The sequence below is a fragment of the Camelus bactrianus genome, chromosome 25 (genome assembly GCF_048773025.1).
Source record: "Camelus bactrianus isolate YW-2024 breed Bactrian camel chromosome 25, ASM4877302v1, whole genome shotgun sequence".
Lineage (NCBI taxonomy): Eukaryota > Metazoa > Chordata > Mammalia > Artiodactyla > Camelidae > Camelus > Camelus bactrianus.
Window position 1 is genome coordinate 13,847,607 of NC_133563.1, and position 14,556 is coordinate 13,862,162.

Consider the following 14,556-nt stretch of genomic DNA (forward strand, 5'->3'; position numbering starts at 1 on the left):
ATTTTAGTTGTTGTCTTTTTACTTGTCTTCTCTCATAGTAAACTATGAACTCCTTAAGGCATAAGCTGTGTCTTACTGAACTTTGAATCACCAGAATCTAGAACAGTGTCTCATACTTAAGAGAGGTTCAAAGTTCACTAAATAAATAAATTACGGATGTGAACTAATGATGGGTGCAATTAATTTTAAACAGGCTAAAGGTAGCAAGTAAAATCAAAACCAAATATCAATAACCCTAATAGCCAAAATATACCTGGCTCATGTTTTCAGAGGATAGAGTTTGCATCTTATTTAGCTAGGTACTCAAAATCCCATTTCCTTGTCAATCAAGAGAAATAATTAAAGAATACACACACACACACACGTACATGTACACCTTCCTCATCTTTCCAATTCTGTTTTTGTTCTCATTTTCTCAGAGACTCCAGGATATGAAAACATGTTTGATATATTACACAGACAGAATAAATGAAGAAAGCCTATGTCTTAATTCTTATTAGTTCTTGTATTTTATTGAATGATTTATTTGTATTGTGTGCAAGTCAGCTGATATCATAGAACAAATTCAAAATTAAAAGACGGTTAAGGTAAATTCTTCAGCTAAAATTATTTTGAAGGCAGAAAAAAAAAAAAAAAGGCCTATGAAGATGTAAAAGATTTTCTTAAGGCCTTGCCCAGATTAGGGATCTTGAAAACAAGAAATGTAGAAGAGTACCAAAATAGCGCAATATAAATATTGTGACATATTGGTTACAACAATTTAAAAGTAGAAGTGAGAGGAGAGCAAAATGGGTGTAGGCAGTCAAAAGGTACAAACTTTCAGTTACAAAATAAGTAAGTCCTGGGGATATAATGTACAGCATGGTGCTTGTAGTTCGTAATACCATATTATATATCCTCAAGTTGCTAGAATAGATCTTAAAAGTTCTCATCCCAAGAAAAAAAATGTTAACTGTGTATGGTGATGGATGTTAACTAGACTTAGTGTGGTGATTACTCTGCAATATATATATATATATATGTGTATGTGTATATATATATATATATATGTATGTATGTATATATATAATAATTATGGTGTACACCTGAAACTAATATAATGTTATATGTCAATTATATCTCAGTAAAAAAAGTAGAGGAGACCAACATTTTGAGGAATAGTGGACTTTTCACCACACAAGGCTGAGTAAAACTTGTAATTTATATACAGTAGAATTCATCTCCCCATGTCTATATCCTTAGCATGTCACAGGGAGCTGCTTACGTTCTTTTAAGGAAGAGTCATTCTCTTGCACTGGGAAATAGAGATGGCATTTTTTAAAAAATAATTTTTTTCAACATTATTTTAAGAAATTTACAAATGAGGACAACTATGCCTCTGTGGAATCCCGGAAGGATTCTAAAGCAACTGTATAGTCAAGGATAGGTACTCTGTGTGGTTGAGGGGCTCATTCTTTCTTAGCCACTATTTACCCTAGCACAGAATAGCAATTGTTGACCCAAAGTCAACAATCATAGCTGCTTATTTCATGGGGGCAAACTAAGGGCTGGCCATTCACTAATGTCAAGTATTTTTTATAATCAGATAAGAAAACTTACTTGAATTGAGGCTCAAACAGAATATTTATGTGGTCCTTTTTATTACTGGTTTTAGTTCATGTTGAAAAGTGTGTATAATTAACTATCCATGACTTTCTCTATTCTGCTAATGGAACACCACTTTACAAAAGAAAAGTCAATATACAGAAGGGCCAAAGTCAGCTTTGCATTTGATTATGGCAAAAGGGACTTGAACTGTGAGTCATTGGAGAGAACACAGCCCCCAAAATAACAGTACGAGAATCCTGGACACTTATTTCTTGTGTTCAGCCAGTGTAGACATGGCTTGCATGAAGGATGATGTGACAGGAGATAAAAACCAAATGTTATTCCAGAGCAAAGCATTTGGCTTAGGAACAGAAATATGGAAGATGTCAAAACAACAACAAAAACCAACCCCAAAATAACGGCAGCACAAAACTCCACAGAATACTGTCAGATGTGACCAAAAAGGCAGCCACAAAACAAAATCATGGTATTCATCCTTTTAAACTAATTTTTCCTAATTAAAGGGGGAGAACATTAATGAGTACCAATTGGTCAGTAACTGTAAAGAATTTCAGCATTTTTTATTTTTTCAATTAGCATCTGACGGGAAAATGAAACACAGATGCATGCCAAAATTGGTCATGATTTTCTAGTCATTTTTGATGAAAATGTAGTTACTCCTTTTCCTTCACTTATAGAAATTTCAATAACTAGAATGAATAAATTACATTCCTTAATGAATGAAGGACAACAGTGAGTTCTGTTATGGAAGAGAAGGCTTTAAAATAACACTTAAAATAACACTTTTATATCATACAAGTCATTCTACAACTTTCTTTTCATTAAAATAGGCAGCCTAATCCCACGCACCCAGCTTCTCACTAATTTTGTCTACTTAAAAGACTGCCATACACATCTTTACATCTTCATGTATTCAGGGTGGGGCAAGAGTCTCTTTCATTACCCAAGGCACCGGGAGTTGCATGTATAATAAATTAAAGTTTGGCCTTAGCTCTTTTAAATAGCAGACAGACTCTTAGATATCAGAACTTTAAGGTCTTACATCCTGACAAGCTGAGTAGATTTTTATTTTGGCTCTGAGTTCTCTCCCCGCCACCATATGGAACTAGTTTGTCTTTTTCATAATCACTTGAAGAAAATGCAAAATGACCTCCACGGTTCTCTTTCAGAGCCTGGTAGCAATGACTCAATCTGACATAGTTTCCCAACGCTGTTATGTCTTCTGCTTGCTGCTCCAGGGCTGTCTCTGCTTTAACCACCTTCCCTGCCCTGCCCCCCGCACTTTTGAAAAGGGCTGGGCACCAGCAAAGAGAGATATCAGAGCATGTCTTTTAGCACTGAGTATAAATGATATAGGTAGCATCTTTTGCTGAAAGTAAAAATAATGTTTCTCTTGTAAATCTATATATAGAGAAAACAGTATTTGCCTTACTATAGACTTCCAGTAAGACTACACATTTGTTTGGTGTTATAAAGAGGTCATTGGGAGGTATGCAGATAATAAGTATTGCAGGAAAAAGGGTAAGGGAAAAATGCAGTTCCGCTCAAAAAGTTTAGTGGAAGAGATTAGTTTTGGATGTGGAGGACATGGACTTTTGGAGAGGGATGAGGAGAATATTTTCAATAAAAGGGCTGTGAAACTCATAGCATAATTAAGTTTTGAGGTTATCTAATATCAAAAAAAATAAGAAATAAAGGGGATTCCATTAGTCACTTGAATATGTTGGGAACGACAAGTGAAAAAGCAGACAATGAACTTATTTAGATGCTAAGCATACGATAGATTTTTATTTCTTTTTTTTTCCTATTAGTACTTGAAGCTGGAAATCATTTGTTTTCGTAAAATGCCCTTTTTTGTTAAGTATATAGAGTTCCACAGTGGCAACACTAAGCCTGGAAGCCTTGAGGTAAAGGGAAGAATATAAATTTATCTTAGCACAAGGGAAGATGAGCCCTATATTAGCCTTTCCCAGTATGTAAAATTATCTTAGTTAAATAATGTTTTCTAATTTTTTTCAAAATAACATCTTCAAGATAAACATTTTATTCTTTTTAGTTCAGCACTGTCCACGTGTATCCTGGGCTTATAAATGACCAGAGATTTATTGAACCGATCTTTTCTCCCAAGTCCAAAATCAACCAGCCATTAAGACAAAACATTATGCAGGAAGCCTTCTCTCTTCTTTAAATTGCCATTGTGCAGATAAATTGCTTCTCTTGTGGCACATCTCATTTTGCTATTGTAGTATTTTTATTTATATATGTGCCCTTTCTTCCTCATCAGACTATAAGCTTTTAATGAGTAGCATTCATGTCTTACCATCTTTGTAAATTCCATATACAATATAAATAAGAGACATTCAATAAATATTTATTGAGTCAATTATGAACTAAGAGTTCAACTTGTTTACAATTTAAGTTTTACTCATCTAAAGAGATTGTTTATATGTAGTAACATTTTAACTCCAATAATACAATTATGTTTTACAGTTTAAGCCCCATGGATATTTTTTCCCTGATTTGAAATTTGTCCAATATTAATGACCTAACGGTCAGCTCAAATCATATTGGGACACTGCTATAATGATGATGGAATTAGTTTGTGGCTGCCAACAGACATCTGAAGAAATAACTCATGGAATAATGTATTAAAGCAAATACTAGAGTCCATATGAGAAATGAGACCATTGAGTTTTACAAAGGGTCCTATATCTATATATGTTTCTGTTCTATTGCATAATTCCTTCTGGAACCTGGGAATTCATTTTAAAGATCTGTTTCAAAAGCTTCATCATATTTGTTAGAGGATAGAGGGTTTGTTTTCCAATGTTGAACTTTGGACTGTAATCTCTGTTGGAGAAGTCTCTATTAAATCTGTGTTATTAAGTGCAACACTATTTTTCATATGTTGCAGATATATTCTGTTACTCCATTGTCCATAGGTGAACAGATAATGTACTTATTTGCAAGAGCCTTTCAATGAGTATGTGAGATAATAATAAGAAAATATATGAAGCAAAGTTGGTGCACTTATAAAAAAATTAGTGAACATATGCCTATGATAGAGAGTTGTATGACAATGATGTACACTCATAGATATAAATCTGTAAGTAGAAGTACAAATTCAAAAGAAGTTTCAAAAGAAAAGAGGATGTGAGTAGGAAGATTAAAAGATCTAATAACATACAGTTTGACTAATCAAGAATTAAGGATATGATAGAGATTGAGAGATACTTAAAGAGACATAAAAATCAAGAAGATATAGGTAGTTTGGCACAAAATAAGTATAAGTGAAGAAAACTGACAGTAAAGTCATTAACCAAAAATTTTCCTTCTTTCTTTATCTCCCCACCCCCCACAAAAAATAAATAAACATTAGCTTCTGAAGAGTAGGACTGTCATGTACATTTGTGTATGTGTACATGAGAGACAGTATAACAGAACAGTTTGGAGCTTAATTGTCTGGTTTGCAACCTAGCTCTTATCCTTTCTGATCCTCAGTTGCCTCATCTGTAAAATGGTTCTAATAATACTAATGCCCTTCTAATATTGTTGTGACAATTAAATGAGGTAATATATATATAGAGGCATTGAAAAGATTGTCACATGTAGAGCACCTATGAATATTAATAAAAAGTGAAACAAAGAAACCAAACTTCCCTAACTGATAACTATAAACTATACAGAAGCTCAGTAAACATGGTTATATGAATAGGTCTAAATAAACAAGCATAACTTGTATACAACATTGACATACATAAGCATACTGAGAGTGATGAAAATAGTGAGATAGATACATAGCTAATTAAGACATGTACATAGGCAATAAGCTGGAGAAATTAAAGATGAAAAAGACCATTGTTTTCAAATTCATAAGCCCCATCTCTTGTGAAAGTTTTTCTCATTTTTATACAGAGCAAGCAAAATACTAAGCACAAAGAACAGGAAACCAGAGTTGCTTTGCTGACTGACTACCTAATTTAAGGTATATGTCATTTTGAACTCAGATACCTGAATAACAATCCTTTAATTCAAAAGTTTATTCTTTAATAAATTAAAATTTCAATCTTTTGAGAATCCCATGTTTTTCTTGCCATTTAATAGGGTGCTTTATTGGCTGAATCCAGCAATGTATTTTTCCCTTTTTTTTACCCATAATTGACACTTGGAAAAATCCCTGAAAAGATCACCCATAACCAACATATCCCTTAATTCTCATCTCTACTTCCTGAAAGCTTCCTCTATCATATTCAGTCTTCCTTAATTGGAGTCATTTGTTCTCATATGGAATTGAATCATTGGGGAACCACCAGAATTTGTGTAGTGTAATAATCTAACCATTATTTAAGAAGAAGTATGCTGTCTTACGTGCTTTTTAAGCCTCAGATGCCCTGAGACAGATATGTAATTTGACAGATACCTTTGAACATGTTTAGTTGAAGATGTGCAAGTGTAACAAATGCTCGAGATAGCAAGAGTCATGGGAATCTGTGCTGTGATTAAGATAGATACATTTCCAGAGTTACAGGAAACCTCAGCTCAAATCAGAAACTAAGAAAATCCAGTTTCATTATTCTCTGATTGTTATGATTGTTTTATATAGTATTAGCTTTCATTACACACATTTAAATTGTACACTAATTTTTTCACCTACTTAAATTTTGACAATATACATTTTAATGCCCCTCCCTTGGCTTACAAGTATTAATATAACATAGAACTTTGATAAAAATGAGTTTATCAACGACTCAGGTCATAAACTCTTACTCCAAAAAAAAAAAAAATAGTGAACTCACACTGATATCTCTTAGTGCTTCTGCATAGTACTGAGAGAATATACTCTATTTTGTACATTAAAAAAAACCATTTTCATGAAATCTGTGACAATGAAACCATAATTCCCAAAGTTCAGAAATACTGCAATGATTCTGTTTTTAGTTCTAAATAAAAATAAAGTTCTTTCAGTATTCCTCCCCTTTTCTACGAATACATAAAAAATGAGTGCCAAATGAATTGCATGGCACTAAGACCCCCGTAAAGAATACAAATAGTCCCTTAAACTTATTTCAGTTCCCTTGGAATCATGTGTGGCTGGTAGAGTCAGTTCTGAGTCAGTGGCTCACTGAGTGGGACCTCTTCTGGTGCCTAAAAGACCAGGCCAACAGCCATCTCAGAGAGTTTATGGGTTTGCCTTTTTACCAAAAATTAAGTCAGGACCTTGTAAAACTTATGACTAAAATTGGTATTTTTTTTTAGTATAAACAAGTTCAAGGGAGGTAGATTTGTTCTCATTTTTATCTCTGTTACAGAGTAGAAAGAAACTTTCTTTCCAGCTCCCCTAGGGGAAAACAGAGGGCAAGGAAAGGGTGAGTAGAATGTTGAAATCCATTGAGAGGCATTGTCTGAAGTTCTTTTTTTTTTTTTTTTTTTTTTTTTTTGGTGAAGAGGAAATACTCTTTCTTGTTGTACTTGGACAATGTGTTGCTATAAGTTCTGCAAATAAGGCTCTAGTATACATAAGCAGATTCTTCTGTTGACCAAAATCATCAGTGTACTTATTTCTCTCCACAATTAGTATAAGATAGAGTCCAAATGCCTCATCATGTAAATGGCCTTTATGTTCTGTAGCACAGCAAACTTCTACATACAAGATACTTTCTTTTGTCTAAGGCAATCTCTCTCCCATTTCTGGGTCTTTGTCCACATTGATCCTTCTGGTTGGAATCTCAAAACTTTCCTCCTTCTGCCACCATCCTCCATATTTACCTGATGAACAATTTCTCATACTTCACAAATTCCCAAAGATTTTGTCTATGAAGCCTTTCCTGGCCCACTTCAATCTCCTCCAATGTACCCCCATCCATCCTCAACCCTAGCTGAACTGACCATTTTTCTTTAGTGCCCAACTACAGCCTAATTCAAAGGGTTCTTACTGTGGCGTTGAATCCCACACATAAATGTAAGCAACATCTCATAGTTGTTCATTTATTCTGGGGAGAAAATCCATAGCTCTAGCAAAGGTCCATAATTCCTTGATCAAAAAGCAAAACAATACAAAACAAAAAACCAAAGCGACATGCTAAAACATACCATAGCCAAAACTTTGATTTTAAGCTACCAATCTCTTTTTTTTACCTTCTCAGAACTCAACTATTAGCCCCACAAGATCAGCAAGCATGGTGTTTACTTTCAATGTCATTAAAGTGTTATTTCTGCATCAGCATCACCTAGGTGTACTTGGTAGGACTGCGATATCTAGGTTCTACGCCAGGATCAGAATTTCTGGATGTGGGATTCAGAAATTTATACTTTAGAAAAACACCTTAGTTGACTATATGCACATTCAACTTTGGAAATAACTGAGTAGTAGTACAAGGGAAATAACAGCAAGATGATAAATGGTGGCTGGCTGGCTAGATGAGTGAATGAAGACTTTGATTTCAAAAGAATTATAACAACTTTTAAGAGAGTAATTTTAGTGAAGTCATGTAAATTAAAGCAAAACTATATCCAATTAATAGAGAAATATAATAATTATGAATATTGGACAATGACATATTTAATAATTGTTATTTGTTAACAAGCATTTAACATATCAAAGCATTTTGCAAATATCTGGCATAGAATAAATGCTGTTAATAATAGTTAAAGTTGAATGTTATGATGCTACTATCATCATAGGATTTTTAGTTGAACATTTAATGTTGATATTTGTTAATACTTGGGATAATTATTTTAAATGGTTTTATAATTGCTTGTGGTTGAAATGAGTAAAAGCTCTTGAAAATAAATATATCATCTAGAAAGAAGAAGCATTGTTGTAGGGTTGTCAATATTTTATATTGTCATTTTCATAATTTAAAAAATTTTACTCAGAAATATAATTAACTAAATTGACTATAACTGACTCGTTGGTCTCTCAGTTTCTAGCATCTAGATCAATAATTGCCATATAGTACTTAGCTGTGTTTGTTGAATGCACAAAAAATATCTTTGTTGATGTATCTTTCATATATTTATTAGAAAGTGCTTTCTTTCCAAACGTATGCCAGGCATTGTGGAGAGGTCCCTGCCCTCCCACAGGTAGCAGGGAATACCCAGTTATGATCCAATGTGATAAGAACTCTGATAAAGATATGCGAACAACACAGGGAGGGCACGTAGAAGGGGCTGCTTACCCAGTCTAAAAAAGCAGAGCTCTACAGTCTGAGCTAAGACTTAAAGCAAAAAGAAAATCAAGTCAGGCAAAGCAGTTAAGCTCTTGAAGGATAAGGGTTGAGTTCTGTGGGATTTGTTTCACCCAAAATGTCTTGCACATTGTTTTTGTTCATATTTAATGAACAGAGTAATCAAAATATTGAGTGAAAAAAAAATTGACTGGGATGTGAAAAAAGACCATGCAGATGGGCTGCCCTTAGAGGCATTTTATTTGCCAATCCTAAATCTCCCACATATTACTAGTTGTCTGGCTCTCCTCTATGTTCTTAGCATCATACTTCGCCATTTACACTGTATGCTTAAGCGATACCTAACTACTTGCAATTTGCCGAATGAGACATGCTGGATCTCACTTATGAGCTTTCACACGTGCTAATCCCTCTTCTACCTCCAACTTGAACTGTTTCTCCAGCTAATTCCAATCTGCCATTTTTATGTCTTAGGCCTTAGGCCTTGGACGCTTTCCCAACTCCCCCAAATTGGTTAGGTCCCCTTATTCATGCCACACTTGTCTTTATTAGTGAACTCACTATGTTCATGGCATTGTAATTGCCTATTTGTCTGTTTACTATCTACCCCTTCCCCTAGCCCCATCACACATGAGTATAGATAAGTGTGAACAAGCACATACATGACTATACTGAAATCTTTCTGGGCGTTTCATCTTAGGATAGCACACAATAGAAAGTAAAAAATATTTTCTTCATTGAAGATGGAGCCTTCATCTTTTCAGTGTTGGCCAACGTTAGGAGGACCCTGAGCAGTGTGATCATAGGACATATCCCTAGACTATTTCCTGGAGGCAGTGCTAGTGGCTCTAGCAACCTTTGCCAACCTACAAGGTTCTAGCACAGCAGTTGCCCGAGTCCAAGCATTACTCATTCTGGAGTAGGAATCCTTTGGCACTTCTTAGACCTAGTAGCATCGGAGCATTTGTTTTTGCTGCCTTGGAAAAATCTAAGACTGAAGAAACTGACATTAACCTGCATTAAAGTCAAGAGATTTCCTGACCCTTATAAGACCTGAGGAAGGTACAAAGTGACTTTCTAAGACCATGCTTTTTTCCTCTTGAATATTTCATCTTAGTCAAGGAGTATAAAATACAAATTTTGTTGGATAAAACAATTCCTTCACTGTTTGAGGTATATAACCACAATAAAAATCTTGGTCTAAATAAAAGTAATACACATCCCAAGTTGGAGAAATTATTTGAAAATACAAATAAAACTACTTAGATTTGATATCTAAAAATTCAAAAGGGTAGAAACTGCCAGGAGATTCCCTACATATTTTTTTCTACCTTGATCTGTCCAAATTTCCTCTTAGTATTTCAACACATCTGCTACTGGTTCCAGCTAGGACCATGCAGCCCAGAGGATCAGAGAAATGAAAAACATTTCATGAAAAAGAGTGAAACAAGTTTTGCAATACCTACAAAAATGCAGGGCTTAAATTTACATGGAGGACTCGAGAGAATTCTTTTCAATCCACACTAATTTGTTTTGTCCTGGAAATACATACATGACATGGGAATACTTTAATGATTGAAAAAGAGAATTCTGGTATTGTAAAGACTTCATCCTTACCTCCTTATTTTACTTTTGAGGATCTGAGACTTGGAAAAGTTGAAGTAACTTGTCCAAGGTCATTCAGAAAAGTAACTACAGGTCTAAGTCTTAAGTTCCTGTCTCTGGATTCCAAATACACTATTTTGCCTATTACATAAAACTGCTTCCCAATAAAGCTCTTGGCCAAAAATAAACTTTGTACAAAAAGATGTTTAATGGCCAAATTACTTCCAAGATTCTTTTGGGTAATTTTGGTTAAACATCTTATTTATCTCTTAATAAAATCTCTTTCAATCAAGGCTTTAACATAGCCATAGTTAGTTCTACCCTGAAAGTATCGTTCCTTCCCAACAAATAATATGGAGATAATAAAATGAGAAGTATATTCCCAAATTGTGCATCATAAATATTACGGTAAGGTTGTAATTATAATCTAAAATGTACATTCAATGGTTAAACACTATCATTCAGACTTTGTGAACACAAATGTTCTATTGTTTCAAAGAAGGGTTATCTTTTAACTTGTCATTATACTATCTGTGATAGAGAATTTATTAATTGAGTTAATATAAAAAGATAAAGGAATTAACTTTAGGTGACAAACTGTAACCAAGAATGGAAAAATTAACATGTAAATTCACTCAACAAAATCACAAACAATATTTATCTCCAATTGTTAAGTCATTACATTTTCAGTTATAATAATCTATTACAATGTACTCTACAAATGTCTGAAGCATTAGCAAGGGGAGGGCCAATGGGATATTGTGGTAAGTCCCCACAACCACTTCAACCAACATAGATCACCTTAATGTGTTTTATAAATTATGAAATTTTGTAAGAATTTTCTTTGAGACTACATATTTCATTGCACAAAATCCCCCCAAAACTTCCAGTGATTAAACTTTGCCCAGCCAATAATGGGACAAAATGACCTTTTGTGATGAAATGGGAAGTACACAGTATCGTTTATCTAGCATTCTTGTCAAAAAGATTTAATTTGAATCTCAATAGGAAGAAATAATCAGATAAATTCATAAAGAGACATTTCTGAGGAAAACTGACCTGGATTCTTTAAAAATATTAATGGTGGGTGTGTGGTAGACTGCTCTAGGTAAAAGGTAACTAAAGAGATCACAGATGCAATGAGTGAACCTGAAATAGATTCTGAATCCAGATAGGTAAATAGATAAATATCAATCAGTAAAAGACATTTTGGGGACAGTAGGGAGGTAGATTTCAATATAGAAATATACCTAACTTTTAACTGACTCAACAGTAAATTTCTTGGGTGTGATAAAAATTGAATTAACAATAAAAACATTTCATAGTTGTATGGAATTAAAGTTTGTCCAATACAAGTATTTTTGCATAGTCTTTCTGAATGGATCCATATAACAAAATGGCGAGAATGACAGGAGAGAGAACATTATTCCCACTTAAAGATGAGAAAATTGAGGTATACAAGTATTAGGTGATTTGCCCAAGGTATAGCTAGATTGGGCTACTGTCTACTTGGTTAATCTGAGAACAATGTTTCTCAGAATCTCCTTCTTTGTATAGCTCCAAGTTAGAGCTGGCCCAAAGAGGACTTGAGATTTGGAAGGTAGAAGTGAAGCAGTGGTCCAGCTCTCAGATTATCATTAGACATAGTGATGTTCAGGGTCAAAGGTGCCCAGCAGTTCTCAGCTTGTCTTCTCTTCCACTCTGCATCCAGCTTGCCTCCCCCATGCTGGCAATTTATTCAGACTCCCACCAGATGCTTGACTGCACCACTCCAGGTAACATAGCTACAGCTTTTTGTAGATCTCCCCTGAGGTGGCCCCACTTTGGTGGCTGGCAATGCTTGGTTTCTTGAATTTTCCTGCTAACTTCAGCTTGTCCACCACCACACTAGAGTTCAAGTATATGTGTTAGTGAGCCTCCCTCTGATTTTCCACCTTCATCTTTTAGACCTTCACTTCCCCAGCTCATCTCACATTTGTGTAAGGTGTAATTTGTGTAACAAATTTCTTATTTCTACAATACTTGTCATGGCTCTATTTCCCTGACTGAACGTTGACTGATACAGCCAAGTTGGTTTTGTTGATAGTGAAGCGAGACTTCACTATTTAATGGCTCCCATATCTTCTGATTCCTATTCTAGGGTGCTTTCCAGTAGATCATAGCATCTCCCTAACCTCACAATTAATATTTTATTTCTTTTAAGCATTTGTTATTGTGGTGGTTGTTATGAATTTGTCTTTTATCTCTAAGTTTTGGGACCAGCAAAGGTTTCATGAGAAGTAAAAAGTCACAGTAAGCCCTAAACTGATGGAAACTCTAACTGAAATATTTTTTGAGAGATTAAAATTTAATCATTTATCAAAGAATTGAAGGGGCAAAAAATTTAAAAAAAAGTATACATAAAGGGAATTTTATTTTAGCAAATACTTTTTGTGCTGCAAGGTGCTTCATAAATACTTTAATTTATAGGACATAAAATTGAGAACCAGAGAGATGAGATAATGTGTCCATGGATATTCAGATTATTAAAGACAGTAATGGAAACAGAAGAAATATACTTTATCTTTTAGAATATATGCTTTGAGTGTATTTAATTCCAAAAATTAACTGATGGATTTCCCCTTAATGAGGGATGGCCATACAGTGGGCAGTTATGAAATCAAAGCTCAAATCTTGACTTCTACTCATATTAGTGCCTATGACTTTATGCAAAGTACCACCCCCTCAGTTTTCTTATGTAAAATAAGGTGTCTGGTGCATAGTATGTATTCACTAAATATTAATTACTAACTATTAGTAATAATTTGGCTAACTTAGGTATCTATTTTGAATTTTTATAAAAATGGTTTCTATTCTCTAGAAGTGTAGAAATTAGCAGGAAAGGTCATACACAGTTATTTAATAAATACTTGTTAGTGACTTATAAAAAGAATCTGGATACTGGATAGTTACCCACAGACTGTTATGGATCTGTGGGACTACAAAGCAACCAAAAAAGACCTGAGAATGAGGGTGATGCATTTCTCTGGGAAATCAGTGTAGAGCAGTTTACAGGTGAATGATCTTAGGACTGATTCCTGTGGCAGAGTAAAGAAAGCAGTACTGATCAGTGGGATAAGTTGGGCTCACATGTAGTCACAGTAAACACCTCTGCTAATCTCAGGTGAAATGCTGGACTTTCGATGGCCCTTCAGCATTGCCCTGAACTGGGGCAAGGGGTCCTTAATATACTCCTATACTGACCAGTCATTGGATGCAATCTGTCTGTAGAAAGGAGCACTGACCTTGAGTGACATGACTTTCTTCAGCCACATGCATACCCAGGCAGGAGGTCTTGACTACGAGCTCTTAGCCATAACATCCCCAGGAGGTAGGAGAAGGAATGCTTCAGCTCTGAAGGGAGGCTACAGGTGTGCACACCACAGCATAAACCATGGTAGGGATTAGGGAAGACTTTCTGGAATAAAGGAAAATCTTAAAGATTTAGAAGATGTATCCAAAGTTGGGTTTATGTGCGTAGGCTAAGGATATTGCATAAACAAAGATGTGGAAGGTGAAGGGAAATTTCAAGTAGTTTCTGGATCAAATCATTATGATTATGAGGGAGTTTCTGGCTGGGTGAGGTTGAGGGGAGAGTAAGATAATAAAAGCTGAATAAGTAGGTAAGACCAGGTCATGACGAGTTTTAAGTGGCAGACTTTAACCTGCAGATATCTGAACACTGTTGAAATATATGGAGGATGGCAGAGACCAAATCAGACTGTCTTTCATAAAAAACATCCTAATAATACTGTGCAAGATATATTTGAGAGTACCAAGAGAGGAGGAAGGAAGGCTGTATAATAGTCTGGGTGTTAGATGATAAGGATCTGGATAATACTGCCTCTCTAGAGGAAGTATTTAATAATTTCACATTGATTGTGTGCTATTTCACATGATGTGTTTATCATGACACTCTCACATTTTTTTTTAAAATTTATATTCTCCTGGGTTCTGTAGATTTTATATTTTTATCTGAGAAAATCATTTGGACTTTCCTTGGAGGATAAAAGGAAAATATGTGTATTACATGTATATTTGTAAGCTCATCAATCCGTTCACAACACTTACTTTTAATCAATATGTGCTGAAAGCATGAGAAAGGTATATTTTTTAA

At 34.7% G+C, this 14,556-nt stretch overlaps 1 protein-coding gene across 4 annotated transcripts in view; it reads right to left on the bottom strand.

Annotated features, from left to right (window-relative positions):
- ANGPT1 (angiopoietin 1) overlaps positions 1-14,556 on the bottom strand; it is a 233,702-nt gene that overhangs the window by 17,188 nt on the left and 201,958 nt on the right. Inside the window, exon 9 of one of the 4 annotated variants that reach the window (XM_074352628.1) lies at positions 10,587-13,857. The exons of the other annotated variants lie outside the window; for them this stretch is intronic. The gene's annotated coding sequence lies outside the window, so the exon portion shown is untranslated. Of the gene's footprint in view, positions 1-10,586; positions 13,858-14,556 lie in introns of those variants that run through there. 4 annotated transcript variants of the gene reach the window in all.